General features: G+C 35.3%; 1 long non-coding RNA gene across 1 annotated transcript in view; it reads right to left on the reverse strand.

The window, feature by feature from the left end:
* The window catches only part of LOC116070699, a 72,627-nt gene that overhangs the window by 13,458 nt on the left and 40,548 nt on the right, over window positions 1-18,621 (reverse strand). The window contains exon 2 of the long non-coding RNA XR_004110524.1: window positions 8,603-8,706. This is a non-coding gene — a long non-coding RNA (uncharacterized LOC116070699). The remainder of the gene's footprint in view (window positions 1-8,602; window positions 8,707-18,621) is intronic.

An 18,621-nucleotide genomic window follows, 5' to 3' on the forward strand; every position in this document is an offset into this window, starting at 1 on the left:
ATGTTGTCAAGCCTCAACTTCTTTGCGTGATCCCTTTAGTCCCAGGCCATCAACTGCAACTGAGGCTGCACCTCTACCCATGGACTTCCCTGGCCTTTTACAGTGCCAAGCCACAGCTGCTGTACATGACCCCTTCATATTTTCAAAACCACTAACACCTGTGTGACTTCTACACATAACTAAATACAGCTGCCAAATACATATACAACGTTGGCTATCTCTGGAACACAGTTTCTTTGTGCTCTAAGAAAACATATCCCAGAAGATTTCATCTAAATGCTGCTGGTCTCTTCTTAATCAACACTTATTTCTTAGCTGTTGGGTGCCTCAGCTGCAAAACGTCGGAGTCTGCCACAGGAGACTCAACTCATGCCTGCTGTGCCTGAAACAAAGGCTCACTACTATGAGTTCTGCCTTTGAGGATTCCAGAGGAAACTACACCTGCTGGCTGGCACATATACAGCCTGAGGACATCTGTTGTTGACCTCCTTCCCCACTGTGGACTGTGCCTCCGGCCACTCCCCAGAGTCCTGCAGCCGGTTTCCCTTTGACTTCCTCCTGGACTTTGTTTGGACTCTTCCTGACTCCTCCTGAATCCCTTATGTTATTCAAATGTCATTGTAACTTAGAGATTCAGTTTGCTCTCTTGTATATAAATGCTGAACCCCCAAAGTAAAGACGAGCCTTGATTGGAAACCCTCAACTTGGTATTGTGTCCTTTTGTTCTCGAACTCTGTGTTTCAGGTCTCCTTTCTCTCTTCGGTCGAGGCAGAACCACCTGGTTCATGAAACTGTGGGACAGTTTCACTTAGTTCCAGCTAATCAGCATCAATTGTCTCAGTAGTCCCTTCCATTCTTGATTATAAAGCCAGAACATCATGGCCGATGCTGTAGAGTTCTGCTGCTTGCTGGGGCTGAAAGGGCTGGAACATGCCCCCCTTATTCTACTACCAGCTTTCTGTTTTCCAACTCCCTCACTGCCTAAGCTTGTCTGTCTTGAAACTTGTTCTGTAGATTGACTTTAAACTCAGGATAGATGTACGACTGTCTAGTGAATGCTGGGATTAAAGGCATCTAGACTTAAGTTTTTTCACCTAGAACTTACTTTGTCAAAGGCTACCCTTGAACTCAGAAATCTACTTGACTTTCTCTCCTGGGACTAAAGGTGGGTACCACCATGCCTGGGTTTAAGGTTTTCATGGTCATTCTTTGTTATGATATGGATCAAAAGCCCGTGTCTTCCAGCCTCAAGAGCTGGATCATAAGTTTGCCTTCCATTTTGGGGCTGTAGTTCATTCTGGAGTAAAAGGCCAAACTCTTTCATGTTCAATGGCAAACACAAACAATAAGCTTAGCTGGGTGGGATCTTGCCCTGTTATCACCACTTCTTCAATCTTTTTATGTCATTGATCACAGGATTCAGCTCCATTTCACTTCCTGGTGACCTTTTATTTCTTGAACTGTACACATTATATTTTTCCTTTCTTAACTTGCTCCTTTTCATTACAATTCCTTCACAAGAGTGAACTTTATTAAACACACACACACAAAAATTATACTGTTTTGAGACTTCCTTAGGCAAAGAAATTAATATAAATCTCTTCATCTTTGCCCCAGGTAGACTATTTGGCCAATGGCAAAAAGCAGCTATGATCTTCAACAAAATATCTCAAAAGGAGTTTCTAGTTCACATACTAATAATCTACTCCATTGAAATCTCTTGAGCTAGCAGATCTACACAGTTCAAATCACACTCAACACCACCTTCTTTCATATTCCTAATAGAATGGCCCATTAAGACCTACTTAAAATATTCCATTGCTTTCCAAATCCAAAGTCCCCAAATCCGTATTTTTTCCAAACAAAAGCATGGTCAGGACTATTACAGGAACACTCTGTAGTTGATAATGGTCCCTGGTAACAACTTCTGTCTTAGTTAGGGGTTTACTGTTATGAATAGACACTATGACCAGGGCAACTCTTATAAAGGACAACATTTCACTGGGGCTTACAGATTCAGAGGTTCAGTCCATTATCATCATGGAAGGACTATGGCAGCATCCAGTCATGGGACTGAAGGAACTGAGAGTTCTACATCTTTCTCTGAAGGCTGCCAGAGGAAGACCCTGCTTTTAGGCAACAAGGGTGAGGGTTTTAAAGCCCATACACGTAGTAGCAAACCTACTTTAACAAGGCCACACCTCCAACTAGTGCCATTCCCTGGGATGAGCATATTCAAATCATCACAATGCTCATGAATATTTGGCTATGTTTATACTACTAGATATGAATTCCCTTTTATTCAGCAGGTCTTAATCCCAATTCAATTACTATTGGTTACCTCCAAGATCTAAGTATCGCAATTACAGTGCTGCAGTTATCTTGCCAGGTTGTTTATTATTTTAGTTCACAGGCTTTACAACTGAATAACATTGTTTACTTTTTTACAGTTTTAGCATTTTCATAATACTTCAGAGCCCTATAACTATGATATGTAGTCTTCGCTGGAGCTTACAGGTCAGTTTTAGTCTGATTTCTCCTATTCCCATGTCCAAAGTATATAGTGTCTTCAGCATTTGGATCTTATCTTCAAGTTCTGTGAGGCAACCAAAAGCAATGGTAGTAGCATATATAGTTTTGGAATTCATTAGACACTACCAATGAACAGTTTGAAGGGAGATTTCCTATACTTGTCCTATACTCTTAGTTAGATAGTTTATATCTAACTAAGAAACATTATCACCCTATGTGGAAAAATTCTATCCGAGCTATAGATACATATACAAACTATACATTTCTTCTCAAGTGATATGAAGACTAGAACCTATATACTTAATTATATATACTACCTCTTCTATCTCTGTAGAATGCTTGGGTAGCTCATAGTGTTGTCAGTTTCTGTCATTTATACAACTTTGCCTTTGGTATGCATATAAAATTTTCTTTTAAAATTAGTAAAATTTTGATCATTGGCAAAGAACTTCCTGAATATGCCACTTTGACTTATCACAGTCAGTACTATAATGTTCATTCTTTCACATCTATATGAAGCCAAACTATGCATGTATGTTCACATTATTGATAATAACAGTGCCTAGAACAGAGGTGTTCCCTACATCTCTCTGATATTGGAATGGTTAGGCCTGATATGTCAGTGTTAAGTAGGAACAGGGCAGACACTTTTTATTCATGAGTGATCTCATTTTCTCCATTACCATCATTACGTGTCTTTCTGCCTCTAGGCTTTCCCTGACCAGTGATCTTTGAGTAGAAAACTGTTCAGATTCCATGAGTATGTGGGATTTCTATTGTTTCTGTGGTTGAAGTCCAGTCTTAGTCCTTGGTGATCTATAAGATAAAATGAGTTGTTTCAATCTTCTTGTATCTGTCAAGATTTGCTTTGTACCTGATTATATAGTCAGTTTGGGAGACAATTCCTTGGGATGCTGAGAAATATATGTATGTATGTATATATATATATATATATATATATATATATATATATATATATATATATATATATATATATATATATGAAAGTTTCTGTAGATATCTTTTAGATACATTGATTGGACTCATAACATTTGTTAGTTTTACTGTTTCTCTTTTTAGTTTCTGTTTCAATGACCTGTCCATTAGTGAATGGGGAGCTGAAGTTCCCCACTATTGTGTGGGATTCAAATGTGTGATTTGATCTTTTGTAAAGTTTCCTTGGTGAATGTGGGTGTCCTTGCATTTGAGACATAGGTACTCAGAATTGAAATATTATCTTTAAGGATTTTTCTTTTGATAAGTATGAAGTTTCTTTCCCCACTCTTTTGGTTGAAAGTCTATTTTACTGGATATTAGAATGGGCACTACAGCTTGCTTCTTGCATTTGTTTTCTTGGAAAATCTTTTTCCAGCCCTTTACTCTGACATACTGTCTATACAGCAAAATGGGTGATCCTGTTTATTTATCAAATCTCTTAGCCTGTGTCTTTTTTTTTAAGCCTGTGTCTTTTTATAAGCAATGATTGTTAGTTCCTTATATTTGGTATTGGTGATGATACTGTTTGTATGTGTGTTTCTCTTTTTTCAGTTTTGTTATGAGATGATTCATTTCTTGTGTTTTCTTGGGTGTAGTTTCCTCTTTGTATTAGAGTTATCCTTTTAGCATCCTCAGTATGGCTGATTAAACAGAATGAATTTGTTTAAAAGTGGTTTTGTCATGGAATATCTTGGTGTCTCCATCTACAGTGATTGAAAGTTTCCCTGTTATAGTAGTTTGTCCTGGCATCTGTGGTTTTGTAGAGTCTGTGAGCCATCTATCCAGGATATTCTCACTTTTAGAGTCCTTGTTGAGAATACAGGTATAATTCTATTAGGTCTACCTTTATATGATACTTAGCCTTTTGTCCTTGAGGTTTTTAATACATTGAGGCTTCTTTGTTCTATACATTTACTGTTTTTATTATTACGTGGTAGGAAGATTTTATTTTCTGGTCCAATGTATTTGGTGCTCTATAAGCTTTTTGTATGATCTCTTTATAACAGTGAGGGCATGAAACCAGAAGAGGCTATTTCCCTGTACCCAGGTTGATGTCCAGTGGGAAAATAAGAACATCAACCCACACACAAAACTTTTGACCCCAAATTTGTTCTGTCTAAATGCAGGAACAAAGATGCAGCAGAGATTGAAGGAATTGTCATTCAATAACAGGCTTAATTGAGACACATCCTATTGTTAAGTACTAATCCCTGACACTATTAATGTCATTCTGTTATGCTTCCAAACAGGAGCCTATTATCACTGTCTTGTGAAAGGCTTTACCCAGAAGCTGACTGAAACAGATGCAGCTACTCACAGCCAAATAATAGGTAGATATCAGTGACTCTTATGGAAGAATTAAGGGAAGAATTGAAGGCCATGAATGGAGATAGAAGCTCCATGGTAAGAATTACACTGTCAAGTTACCTAGACACTTAGTAGTCCTCAGAGACAAAGCCAGCAACCAATGATTATAGATGGGCTAGACCAAGGCTCTTAGGCTCATAAGGATGCCTTGCCTGGCCATAGTGGGAGAGAATGCACTTACTTCTGCAGAAACTGACAACCCACATTTGCAGAGCCAGAAATGCACAAGGAAACATGATAGCAAACACCAAAGTAATTGAAAATATTATAATGGTATACTTTATAAACCTCCAGTAAATTAGAAAACTCAAAGAAATTAAAGAATTTTTGAGTCATCCAAACTAGCAAAGTTAAACCAATAAGAGAAAAACAACCTAAATAGAGCAAACAATGGAGAGAGTAACAGTTATCAAAAGCTATTCAGCTAAAATATAGTCCAGGCCCATGTGCATTCATAGTACAATTCAATCAGACTTTTAAAACAGAACTACACCCAATCCTTAAACTTAAAAAAAAAAAGTAAGAGAAGGATCACTCCTAAATTCACTCTATGAAGCAAGTATCAGTCTATTACTCAAATCAGGTAAAGGCACAACAACAGAAAGAAGACAACAGACAAATATCCTTGATGAAATTAAATGAAATATTTCAAATTTCTCAATAAAAAAACCCTGCAAGCTGAATGAGGTCACATCTAAATAGTATCATGCATCACAATGAAGTTAGCTTAATCCCAGAAATTCAGTGTAAATTCAACATATGCAAATCAATGAAGATAATAAGTCATATATAGATATAAAGATCAAGTTATTTTAATATATGCATAAGAAGCTTTTTGTAAATTCCATCATGTCTTCACAGTAAAAGTGTTAGAAAGAATAGGAATGGAGAGAATATAACAGAACATAGTGAAGGATATATATGACAAATCAATAACCAGTATTATCCTAAATGGCTATTAAAAAAAAACTTGAAGCAATCCCAATTAAAATCTAAAACAAAATGGGAAGGTCCATTATTTCTTGTCATTTTAAATGTAGTATCAGTTGCATTAGTTGGAATAATAATAAGAAAATGAAATTAAAAAATGCAAATAAGAAAAGTCAAATTAGCTTTTTTGTAGGTGATCTATTAATTACAAGAAATCCCACAAATTCCTCCAGAAAACTTGAGAAATCACCAATAATTTAAAGAAAGTGGCAGGGAAAAAGAACTATCAGTATCTTTTCTGTAATCTACAACAAACACACTGAGAAAGATATCATGGCCTCACTTTTATTTATAGTAGCAACAAATAAACACAATAACATGCTTAGAAATAACCCTAACCAAGGAGGTTAAACATCTTTACAATGAAAGTTCAAAGCCCTAAAGAAGGAGATAGAGAAATACATTATATAATGCAAATATATCTCATATTCATAGATTGATAGACTTAATATTGTGAAATATCCATCCTACCAAGGAAAAATCAGAGATTTCACATAGCCTTAACATAAATACCCATCTTATTCTTTACAGAAAGAGAAAAGCCCCAAAATTTACATGGAACTTGTACAAAATGGAATTGCCAAATCAATCCTGAGCAAAAATAAAACAAAATAAAATACTGGAAAAGTTGCCATTGCATACTTCAAAATACATTACAGAGTTATAATAATGAAAATAATTTGGTACTATCACAAAAACAAACCTGAACACCAATAAAGTCAAATAGAAGATGAAAGTATGAATGCTTGAAACTATAGCTTCCTGTTATTTGATAAAGAAGCAAAAAAAAACCAAAAAAGCAAAAATAAAAACAAAACAAGCAATCAAGCAAGCAAACAAATAAACAAAACCCAACAGATCTGGTGGTCAATAAATGGCTCTGAGAGAAATATATGCCAGAGAATAATCTGGACTATAAAGACCATAATCTAACAATCTGCAAAAAATTAGATAGAAGTGGTTCACAGATGTCAATTTGATATCTGAAACACAAATACTGTTAGAAGGAAACACATGGAGTAACCTATAAGACATAGATGTAAGGCTGGAGGGATGCCTCAGCAGTTAAGAGCACTATCTGCTCTTCCAGAGGACCTGGATTCAATTCCCAGCACCCATGTAGTAGCCCACAACTGTCTAGTTCCAGGGGATCTGGCATCTTTACAAAAAATATATACAGGTGAAATACTAATGCACATTAAAAGCAAAATTGAAAAATGGAACAAAGTAAAAAAGAAAAAAAAAGATATAGGTATAGAAAGGTCTTTCTGAAAAGGACTCCATTTGCTCAGGAATTAAGGCAAGCATTTGATAAGTAGGATCTCATAAAACTAAAATGTTTCTATGCTGTAGAAAAACAATTACTCATGTAAAGAAGAAACACACAGACTGAGAAAAATGTTTGTAGATTATATTGGTAGATGATTAATATCTAACATGTAAAAAAACTGCAAACAGGCCAAAAAATTGAGTCAAAGAAGCACACAATGGAGTTCGAATATTGGCTAGGGATCTAAGAAGAGAGGTCACAATGGAAAAAATAGATATGTCTGAAAATTACCAAAACAGGTTCATCTTCCTTAGCAATAGTAAAATGAAAGTTTAAACAACTTTAAATTTAATCTTACTCCACTTAGATTTGCAATATAAACAAAACATCAAACAAAAAATGCTGGTAAGGAAGTACGTAAAATAAAGCCTTAAATACTGTTGGGGAGCATAAAATTTGGTGCAAACTTGTGGAGACCCATATGGAGAATCCTCATAAAAACTAAGATAAAATGTTAATAAAAGTAATATGTCCCATATTTACTACTTTTTGGCATATGCCCAAGGAAACTTGCTATCCTATTCTATAGACAATATTTGTGGTCCCCTATTCACACTAGCCAGAAAATGGAAACACACTAAGTGTCTTTCTGCAGATGAGTAGATAGTGAAAATGAGTGTTTATTGAACAAATTCTTGTATGCATGGGTTCAATTCCATCAGGATGGAAAGATCTGGACTGAATTCACAGATTTAGTTTTAAAGCCAAAAAGATAGGGAGAGGTAGGTGATCTAAATTTTGATTGGTGGGTTCTATCTTCTGGGGGTCTGGGTGACACTATAATTCAGACTAACTATTGTTATCTCTGAAACATATACATCCATATAAAAACCAACACAAATTCATGTAAAAGAAGGTAGCTCTTGACCTCTTGGGAGTAAGTTGAGCTAATTTTACCATTGGAAACTGGGAGGAGTCCCTTTTAGATAAGACTGCAGTTGTTCCAGTAACAGAGTTGCCCAGATTTGGGAAGAAGAAACTCAGGCCTGGTATCCTGAACTGCTAGTTTGTAGCCTGTTATGGAGCTAGCCTGTCTCAGGTCATTTGCTCGTTTTACTTCTGTAAAATTATAGTGACCACTCCTCATCAAAGCAACTCTCTTTACATCAAATGGAGACCATCAAAGAAAACCACAACTAAATTTAATATAGGGATCAACAGACTGTGATTAGCCCAGCTACAATGAACAGGTCTATATTAAAGCTCCTGCATCTATTTCTTATGGATCATTGTTGAACATAGGGCAGAAAAGTGGAAGATCCAAAATACCACAAAGTTTGCTGTAAAATACTAATTCTTAGAAATCATTACATAAAGAAGACCCATACAATGATAATACCAATGAAAAGGCTGCAGTAGATGCTGAAAAGTTGCTTGGAAACTTACCCCAAGACAGTGAACTTCAGGCAACTGATGAATGGTAGAAAGGGAGAATTAGCTTCTCACAAGGTTGAGCATTTTATTCATTGTCCAATGCATACTAGTCTTCTCTGAAACATATACATCCATATAAAAACCAACACAAATTCAGAAGGTTTACTAATATGTTTGTACTTACATATATGTGTAATAATGATTATCAGAAAAAAAGGACCTATCAGTTGGACTGTTGGAGGTTATTGGAGGAGTGGGAGGAAATGTAACTAGGAGAGGCTAGAGAGAAAAATCTGAGAAAGGTAGTTATGCAATTCTATTTCAATTAAAATACACATTTAAAACAACAATTTTGCCAAAGCTCAAATCTAGTCAGTTTTCTACCAAATGGTTTGTCCATACAATTTTGAAAGTCTATTTTCTTAGATGCTTGGGCATTGATCAAATTTTTCTTATTGCTATAATCCTCACAAAATGGATTTTTGCTCATAATCAGGAACTTAGAGTTGTATAGGATACTAAAGGATATATATTTAGCTTTTTGTGACTAAATTTATTACAAAATAATAACATGCAACATAAATAGAATCTTTCATTATTTTCAAGTTATCAAAATGGGTATGGTTTTTATTATCATTGCAGTATTTTTAGTGATCACTATAGGAATTGAACAGATGGCTTCATATATAATGGAAGAACAATTATCATTAAATGGGTAATGATCTACAACAATTTGAGAAAGAAAATTTAAATAATTTTTACATATTTCAATGAGACAGTTCTTTCATGTATAGGTAATCATTCTGTACAAAATTCAATAGCAGTTTAAAGATAAAAGCAAAAAAGCCAACTAAAAATATATGCCTATTCTTATATTGGAGTGGGTTGTTGCTTCTGTATGTCCATTCCCTTAACAATTTATGTGCCCTCAGATATAATCCTTTCTTCCAGATTAGTTGCAAAAAGATGTAAATAAAGAAGCAAAGAAAAAATGTACTAGGGCCTGAAACCCACAAAAAAGCAACTCAATAAATTTGGTTAAAGGTTTTGACTAGTACAAGTCACAATGATGTTATGAAAGAAATTGGAGGCACAAAATTGGATGAAATAAACAGTGTTCAATAATCAGTGGAGCATGGGAGAGGGAAGGAGGGAGGGAAGGAGGGAGGGAAGGAGGGAGGAAGAGAGAGAGAGAGAGAGAGAGAGAGAGAGAGAGAGAGAGAAGAGTAAGAGATAAGATCAGAGGAGTGCTTCCCTCGTTTTGGTCCTTGTTTTGAGCATAGAAGACTCAGTTCTCCTTCACTCACTCTACAACATGGGTGTACATATTCCACATAAAAAAAAATAGCAAATAGAGATATATGAAAGGGTATGAAGGAAGGAAAAGAGATTGGTTATACAATTATATTATAAACTTATGCACATACAGAAGAAAAGTGACAAACCAAATCACCATTGGAATATGATATCTACAATTTTTAGAGTCTCAATATGTCCCTTTGTGATATATATTGCAACTGGAGTTCATTTGCTTTTACCTCATATGTGTCAAAGTCTTGTACTGATGGGAAAAGGACACTATTTCCTTAGTAGTCATGTCATTACAATGTTAATCTGAATGCTTGGTGTTTTTTTAACACTTCCTAGGTGTTGTCCTTGCTACATTCCTTCTGAAATAGACATTTTATTTTGACTGTCATGAACTCATCCCTTCATTCAATACTGAGGGAATCTGACCTGCACTGCCCTGTTGTTTTGAATAAAACACTTGCTTGTAACATGTGCTCCCTTTTTACTCTTCACGCATTAAATTTGTTCCAAAAATAAACATTGGCACATTATAAGTGGTCTGTTACACTATTGATTAATGATTAAAGAGTGTGTTGAAGTGTATCCTTTCCCTAGGAATTGCTTTTACTTTAACTTATATTATTTTCTCTTTTTCTGTTTATTAATTATTTTATTTATTTACATTCCAAATTGTATCCCCCTTCCTAGTTTTCCCTCCACAAGTCTCCCACACCATCTCCCTCTCCATTGCCTCTAAGAGAGTATTCTTCCACCTATTCACTCCTAATTCACCCCTCTAGCATCCCCCTTCACTGAGGGAACAAGCCTCGACAAGACCAAGCTCCTCCCCTAAAATTGATGCCACATAAGGCAATCCTCTGCTGCATATGTAGCTGGAGCCCTGGATTGACTCATGTACACTCTTTGGTTGGTGATTTAGTCCTGGGAGCTCTGAGGTTCCTGGTTAGTTAATATTTTTCTTCCTATGTGGTTGCAATCCCATTCAGCTCCTTTAGTCCTTCACCTAATGGTTGCCTGTGAGTATCTGGATCTGTCTTAGAGAGGTACTGGTAGAGTCTCTCAAAAGAATAACTATACAAGGCTCCTGTCTGCAAGCAGTTCTTGGAATCAACAATGGTGTTGGGGTTTGGTGTGTACAGATGTAAAGGGTACCAAGGTGGGGTAGTCTCTGGATGGCTTTTCCTTCAGTCTCTGTTCCATGTTTTGTTTCTGCATTTCCTTTGGACAGGAACAATTCTGGGTTAAACATTTTGAGATGGTGTATACTATTTTCTTAATAGTCATTTTCTTTTCTCTGTTGTTACATTTATTTTTTTATTAATTCCATGAGAATTTTGTATAATATCTACAGATGATATTCAGTCTTCTCCCACAACTTCTTCTAGGTATAATCCTTTTTCTACCCACCCATCACTGATGCCAATTTTCGTTTTCTGTTTTTGTATTTTTGTTGTTTCTTTTTCTTTTTTGTTTGTTTCTTTTGATGTTATTGAAATTCATCTAGTTCACTTTGTGATAGCCATGTACTCTTGGGTGTATGGCCATCTTTTAGAGTGTGAGTAACCCAATAGACTGATTTACCAGCATTTCAGTGTGAACACCAGAAAGAAAAGAAAGAAGGAAAAGGATATCTCTTGAGTCTCAAGAGTTACAAAAACCTCATGTCTGGTAGAAAAGATATTTAGAAGATTCTTTAGATCTCCTTCCTAGAATTACTAACATGTTTTAAAATAATGTAAGAGGTGAATATTATTTAATCAAAAGTAGAAAATATTTCCACACACTCTTGAGTGGTTATTCAACTGTGTAAAAGACCATTTATTGGAACCCATTTTATTATTTATGGATCAGGTAGAATGTGAAAAGTGAGACAAGGCATGTATGGTTCAATAGATGTGAAACAAAAGAAACTGAAACTGAAACCAAAACCAAAACCAAACAAAACAAAATCGCTAGGGATGAATATTTTGTAGGAAATGACAATAAAGAACAGTATTGAAACTGTCCATTTACTTGCAAGCTATGTGGAGAGAACAAATGTTTCAGTGTTATAGAAAATTTTAATCCTAGCTAGGGTTTCCACCCAACCTTTGACCATTTGTTTCTCAGATAAAAGACACACATAACCTTTATATTTACAATAAGCCTTTAAAAATACAAGAACTGGGCATATATCTACCTGTTATATTATCAGAGTCTACATTCCTATAGATAATGCCAAGTTATGAAACTTATAAAGTTTCATTTGTCTACTCTTATCTCCAATTGGCCAACCCTCAGGGCTATGTTTTTTAATTCATAATCCGTTCTCTCTCTCTCTCTCTCTCTCTCTCTCTCTCTCTCTCTCTCCCTCTCTTCCTCTCTCTTTCTCTCTCTCTCTCCTCCTTTATCTTCTTTTCTGTTTTATGGCTCTCCTATGACTCCCTCCAAGTCTGGGAACTCTAAATCCTACCTGTGTGTCTTCTGCCCAGCTGTTGGCTGTCAGCATCTTTATTTATCAATCAGATATATTTTGGGGGCAATGCCACATAGCATCACTTGTGTCTTCCTGTGGGATTGTCTTTTCTCTGGGGCAACCAGATATTGGGGGACTGCCTTTAGCATTAAAATGTATAGAAAAATCCAAACCTCAACAATTCTTCTTTTTGTCCAACAAAATGCTCATTTTCTCTTGGATGTAAACTAAATACAATTATAACAATTATGAAAATTATAAGGTATGATGTACATTTATATCACCAAGTCCATCATATTTGGCATCTTAAAGTATTTTATCACCTATCCTAATTTAATGAAATTAAAATTTTGTTCTAAAATCATCATTGATTTAACTTGTAGTACCATCCTAAATCCATGGTTTTAAATCTAGAACAACTCCTTTAATGCGAAACTACTTAAATTTAGTTGTAAGACTATAACTACCTAATCTTCAACCTTGTCAGAAATTTGAGATGGAGTTCATATTATTTGTGTATACAGTAAGCATAGGGACACTGCTTCCAAAAGTCATAGAAATGACAGAGATAGCTTACCACCTGGACAGTTCACAATATTTATTATAACATTGGAGCATCTATCTTTAGCCTTCTGGCCTTGAACATTTGACAGACCTTAAGTGAAGTAGGAATTATGAAGGACTAGCTTATTATGTCTTGACAGAGCTTAGCAGTTATCTATCCTTCTGTGTCTGTTTGTACTTTTTGGACAATATTTTGTCTGCTGATAAAGTTAGGGTAGTTCTTGGCCCATGCCCAGCTTGACACAATTGATGCTGATCATCTTTTTTGAAGTGGAATGAGAGTACTATTAAAAGCAGAACTATATCTTTTAATAATGAAATGATTTTTAAATGCCATATTCTATTGATCTCTGATGTTTTAAAATAATATCTATGTATTTTTAACATATCTTAATAAGCAAACATTGTCTGCTTCTAGCTATGTTATCTGTACAACCCAGGTTTTATATTTATGTAATAAGCAAGACTAATATCTAACATGATTATGAGTTTAATTGACTGACTGCTAATTCAAAATTACTTAGCTTTTCTACACAGTTTGTAATATGAGCTATTAAAATAATTAGAATTAAACCTTGTATTTTTAAATGAGTTACATAGGTACAATGCCTCTCTAAGAGTAACAAAATTCATCTTAAATTTTCTATCAATATGCTAAGATTTATACCAATGAAAACCTAAACCTGTATTAATATATAAAATTCTGTACCAATGAAAGAAAATGTAACCTCAATTCTGAATCAAAATACATTTTGACTTCTATCAATGTAAGATCATAGGTATAAAATGCCTTAATTTATGAATAGATTTAATAATCCACCCATACTTGTCTAATTTTTAAAATATAATTATAGCCCCTCCCTTTTCTTTTTAACTCCTTCCTTTAAGAAAGAAAAGGGTAGATAGAGTAGAGGAAATGAAAGATAGATAGCTCTGAGTCAATGTTCTATAGTTAGTTGTATCCTTGTCCAAAATTATAATTATTTGTCAATTTTCCCTGAAAATGACAACATACTATAATTTATAAAATACCCAAAACTATCTACCTCAACATAAGGGATTAGGACGATGGTCTTCTTATAGGATTTTCCCTGCTGAATTGGAGTGAAGAATTCCTATTTGGGGGCCCAAAAGGAAAACTAAAAACTGGTTAAGTAAAAATAAAGCTATCTGGCATCGTTTGCTGTCTAGTCTTTATGTATTGAAAAATTTCAGGGCTTAACTGAAGTCTTGAGTGGAACCATCTAAAAGACCAGATAATCTGAGGTCATGAGGAATAAGCAGCTCTTTTTGAAGCTATTCTCAAAGCAAGTCTCTGAAAACAGTGTCAGTTAAGGTAGGATCAGGAAAGGAGTTTTAATAAAAAGTCCTATTGACAGTGTCTTTTGCCTTACAGAAGCTTTGCAACTTTATGAGGTCCCATTTGTCAATTCTTGATCTTAAAGCAGAAGCTATTGGCGTTCTCTTCAGGAAATTTTCCCCTGTGCCTATTTGCTCAAGGTTCTTCCCCACTTTCTTTTCTATTAGTTTCAATGTATCTGCTTTGATGTGGAGGTCCCTGATCCACTTGGACTTGAGCTTTGTACAAGGAGAAAGGAATGGATCAATTTGCATTTTTCTACATGTTAACCACCAGTTGAGCCAGCACTATCTGTTGAAAATACTGTCTTTTTTCCACTGGGTGGTTCTGTGTCCCAGTGTAGGGGAATGACAGGGCCAAGAAGTGGGAAAGGGTGGGGTGGCAAGCATGGGGAGGGGGGAGGCAACAGGAGTTTGTTCTTGTTGTTTTTGTTTGTTTGTTTGTTTGTTTGTTGGAGGGGAAACTGGGAAAGGAGAAATTTACATGTAAATAAAGAAAATACCATTTAAAAAAAAAAGTCATTTCAGCATCCCTAATGGGAATTCTTGTCTGCACCACCCTCTTGGTGTTACATTCTGTAATATACAACCTTACAACTAATATTTAGTTTTATAAAGATACTTTTATGGAATGTGCAAGATGCAAGATCAGTTAAAGATCAGGGTTTGCTCCTTTTTTGAGCAGGTGAAAGACAACTCTCTTTTTTTATGAATTATTTTGATCAATAACCAAATGGTAACATTATTCTTCATTCATGTTATATGAAAGGATAGCATGATAAAGTTTAAGGACTCTATAGCCATTAAGTTTCATTGTATGTTTGTTTTTGGAATCTACTCTCCTGTTGATAACCCTGAGTTATCCATTATATCACTTACTATATTTCATATGAGCTGTTCTTTACTCCAATTTGCCAGCCCTCAGAGATGTTTTCTTAACTTCTATCCCATAGTGTCTCTCTCCCCTCCTTCACCTTCACTCTTCTGTGGTTATCTTCTGATTCCCCAAGCTAGGGAACCCTAAACTAATGTCTCCTCTGCTCAGCTATTGGCTTTTGGCAACTTTATTTACCAATCAGACATAACTCAGGGTCAAGGGGTCACATAGTGTCACTTGGGTTTACCTGCTGACTCACTCATCTCTGAGTCACCCAGGTCTTGAGTGTGTATATTTAACATTACAATACACAACAAATGACCAAACCTACTTAGGTTTGGGTGATGCACAAGCTTTAGGGTGCGCAATTTCATCATGAATGTGATCTGTGTAAGTTCAAGTGATACAAAATCTAAGGACAGAGGATAGGAATTGCACACCAAGCCCCATCTTTACGTAAGAAGCTATTTCAATTGATACCGTTTAGGAGAGGAAAAATATTTTTCTCTAATGGAGTGAAACTGAGTATGGCAACCAAATTTCAAGGCATGCAACAAGCTCAAGAATAGGTGGCCCAGTCAAATTGGATTCTAGGCTGTTTTATGCTTTCTGTTTTTTTTTTCTTTTGTTTGTTTGTTTTCTAGGTAAGAGACAGAACATGAGTTTGGATGGGTAGAGAGAAAGAAGGATTAGTTCAGATATGGAAACAATATAATTAAATATTAAATAAATATACATTGAGTAATTATTAATACATATTGTGAAATGCTTACAATTAAAAACATTAAAAAATTTTGCAGAAAGATCCCCAACTGTAAAATTTATAGACCCACTTGAATTCAGTATAGAATTCTAAAAGACCTTAAATTCTCAACACTGATGGATATTTCTCAAATAGGAACTCTGATTGATACTTTTGATATTGTTCCTTACAATAAAATTATTTTCTTAATTTTTCCATAAACTTGGTATTATCCTGAAACCATAATGTATGAAAATCTGTGGGACTAAAACAAATCAGTTCTTATATAAAGAGTGTTAATAGCACTAAGTACCTACATCAAAAAACTGCACAGATTTCATAATAATAATTGGTTGATAAGCTTGAACTTTGTAGAAAAACAAAAGAAATAATACCCAAAATGAGTAGATGAAGGGAAATAACTAATTACTATAAGAACTTCAAAAAACAATTACTTCTAACACACCTCAAATTGTTTTACAAAATATAAATTAAGAGAATATTTACAAATTTTCTCTATGAAAATAAATATTATGCTGATATCTGAAACATTCAAAGACTGAGAAGGGAAAATTATACAGCAAGATTTCTTATATAGAGACACATTAAAGTTATCCACAAAATACTAGTAAATCAAATTCAAGAAAACATTTAAGGGGTTATAAAGACAGTTTAAACTCAGAGATATAAAGACAGTTTGATATATGTGAATAAATAACATACTACACAGACTAAAGGACAGAAACCCCATGATCATCTAATTAGATGCAAAAAGACCTGTGATAAAAATATAATATCCTTTAGAATAAAACCCCTTGAAATTCAGGGATATGGGGGATAGTTTTCAACATTATAAATAATTTACAGCAAGTAATTTACAGCAAATCGATATCAAACTCTGTTCTATATGGAAAGTAATTCAAATTTCTAGTGGCTCTACCCAAGCTTCATCTCTTTTTCAGGTCTGCTCCTCTACTTGGTCCAGCCTACCTGTCTCCCAGAAGGTCTGCTGTAACCAGAGACACAGGTAAGTCCTTCCCACCAATACACACACCAGCTGGCACACCCACAGAGCCTAGGAGACTCAGAATCTATCACCATAGCCCAAGTACCATCTTCCTTCAAGTCTGTTTCTCTACCTGGGCCAGATTTGTGGGCATGTTCCCATAGCCTGCCTGTCTCCCAGGAGGTCTGCCATAAGCAGGTATGCATTCCTAGTCTGTACCTTCATCTGAAATTTGTCAGATCCTGCCCCTCAAACCCAAAACCTGCCTATATTTCAGGAGGTTAACCAGGAACTAGGTTAACCCTAACCAGGAACACAGGAGGTTCTCCCTAATCAGAGACAGAGTAGGATTGATTTAACTAGGGACCGCAAGTGGAGACAGCACTACCTGCCTCCCAGGAGAGCTGATCTTTCCCAGGGCATGGAGCTCTACCTGACTCCAAAGAGGCCAGGTTCAGTCAGAGAAACCCAGGCCAGTTAACCCTAAAAATATCCAGATGGCGAAAGGCAAGTACAAGAATATAAGCAACAGAAGCTGATATAGTTTGGCACCATCACAACCTAATTCTCCCATGACAGCAAACCACTGATACCCAAACACACCTGAAAAGCATGATGCTGATTTAAAATCCTGGCTCATAAAGATAATAGAGGGCTTTAAAGAAGATATAACTCCCTTAAAGAAATATAGGAAAATACAGGTAAATGGGTAGAAACCCTTAAAGTGGAAACAAATACACCACTTAAAGAAAAAAAGAAAACACTATCAAATAGGTGAACAAAATAATCCAAGACCTAAAACAAAAAGAGAAACAATAAAGAAATCACAAAATAAGGCAACCCAGGAGAAGGAAAACCTCAGAAAAAGATCAGAAACTATACAGATACAAGAATCACCAACAGAATATAAGAGATGAAAAACAGAATCTCAGGCAGAGAAGATACCATAGAAGATATTCATTCACACATTGGTCAAAAAAAAATCAAAATGTAAAAAGCTCTAACCTAAAACATCCAGGAAATTCAGGACACAATGCAAAGAGTAAACCTAAGAATAATAGGAAAAGAAGAGGCTGAAGAATGCCAGATCAAAGGGTCAGAAAACATCTTCAACAAAATCATTGAAGAAAACATCCCTACCCTAAAGAAGAGATTGCCATAAATGTGCAAGTAGCCTACAGAACACCAAATAGATTAGACAAGAAACAAAAATTCTCCTGACACATAATCATCAAAACACTAAGTGCACACAACAAAGAAAGAATATTAAAAGGTGTAAGGGTATTGGGCTAAATAACATATAAAGCCAGACCTATCAGAATTACACCAGACTTCTCAACAGAGACTCTTAAAGCCATAATGTCCTGGACAGATGTCATCCAGATCATAAGAGAACACAATGCCAGCCCAGGTCTTTATACCCAGCAAAACTCTTAATGATCATAGATGGAGAAACCAAGATATTCCATGACAAAACCAAACTTAAACAATATCTTTGTAGTAAACCAGCCATATAGAGAGGAAAAAATCAAATAAAGGGTAATTAAACCCAAAGAAACCACAAGAAATTAAACATCTCACAACAAACCCAAAAGAAGAGAATCACACACACACACAAACACACACACACATATTACCAAATTCACCTACAAAAATAACAGAAAATAACAATCATTGGTCTTTAGTAACTCTTAACAACAATGGAGTTATTTCCCCA

The sequence above is a fragment of the Mastomys coucha genome, unplaced genomic scaffold (genome assembly GCF_008632895.1).
Source record: "Mastomys coucha isolate ucsf_1 unplaced genomic scaffold, UCSF_Mcou_1 pScaffold22, whole genome shotgun sequence".
Classification (NCBI taxonomy): Eukaryota; Metazoa; Chordata; class Mammalia; order Rodentia; family Muridae; genus Mastomys; species Mastomys coucha.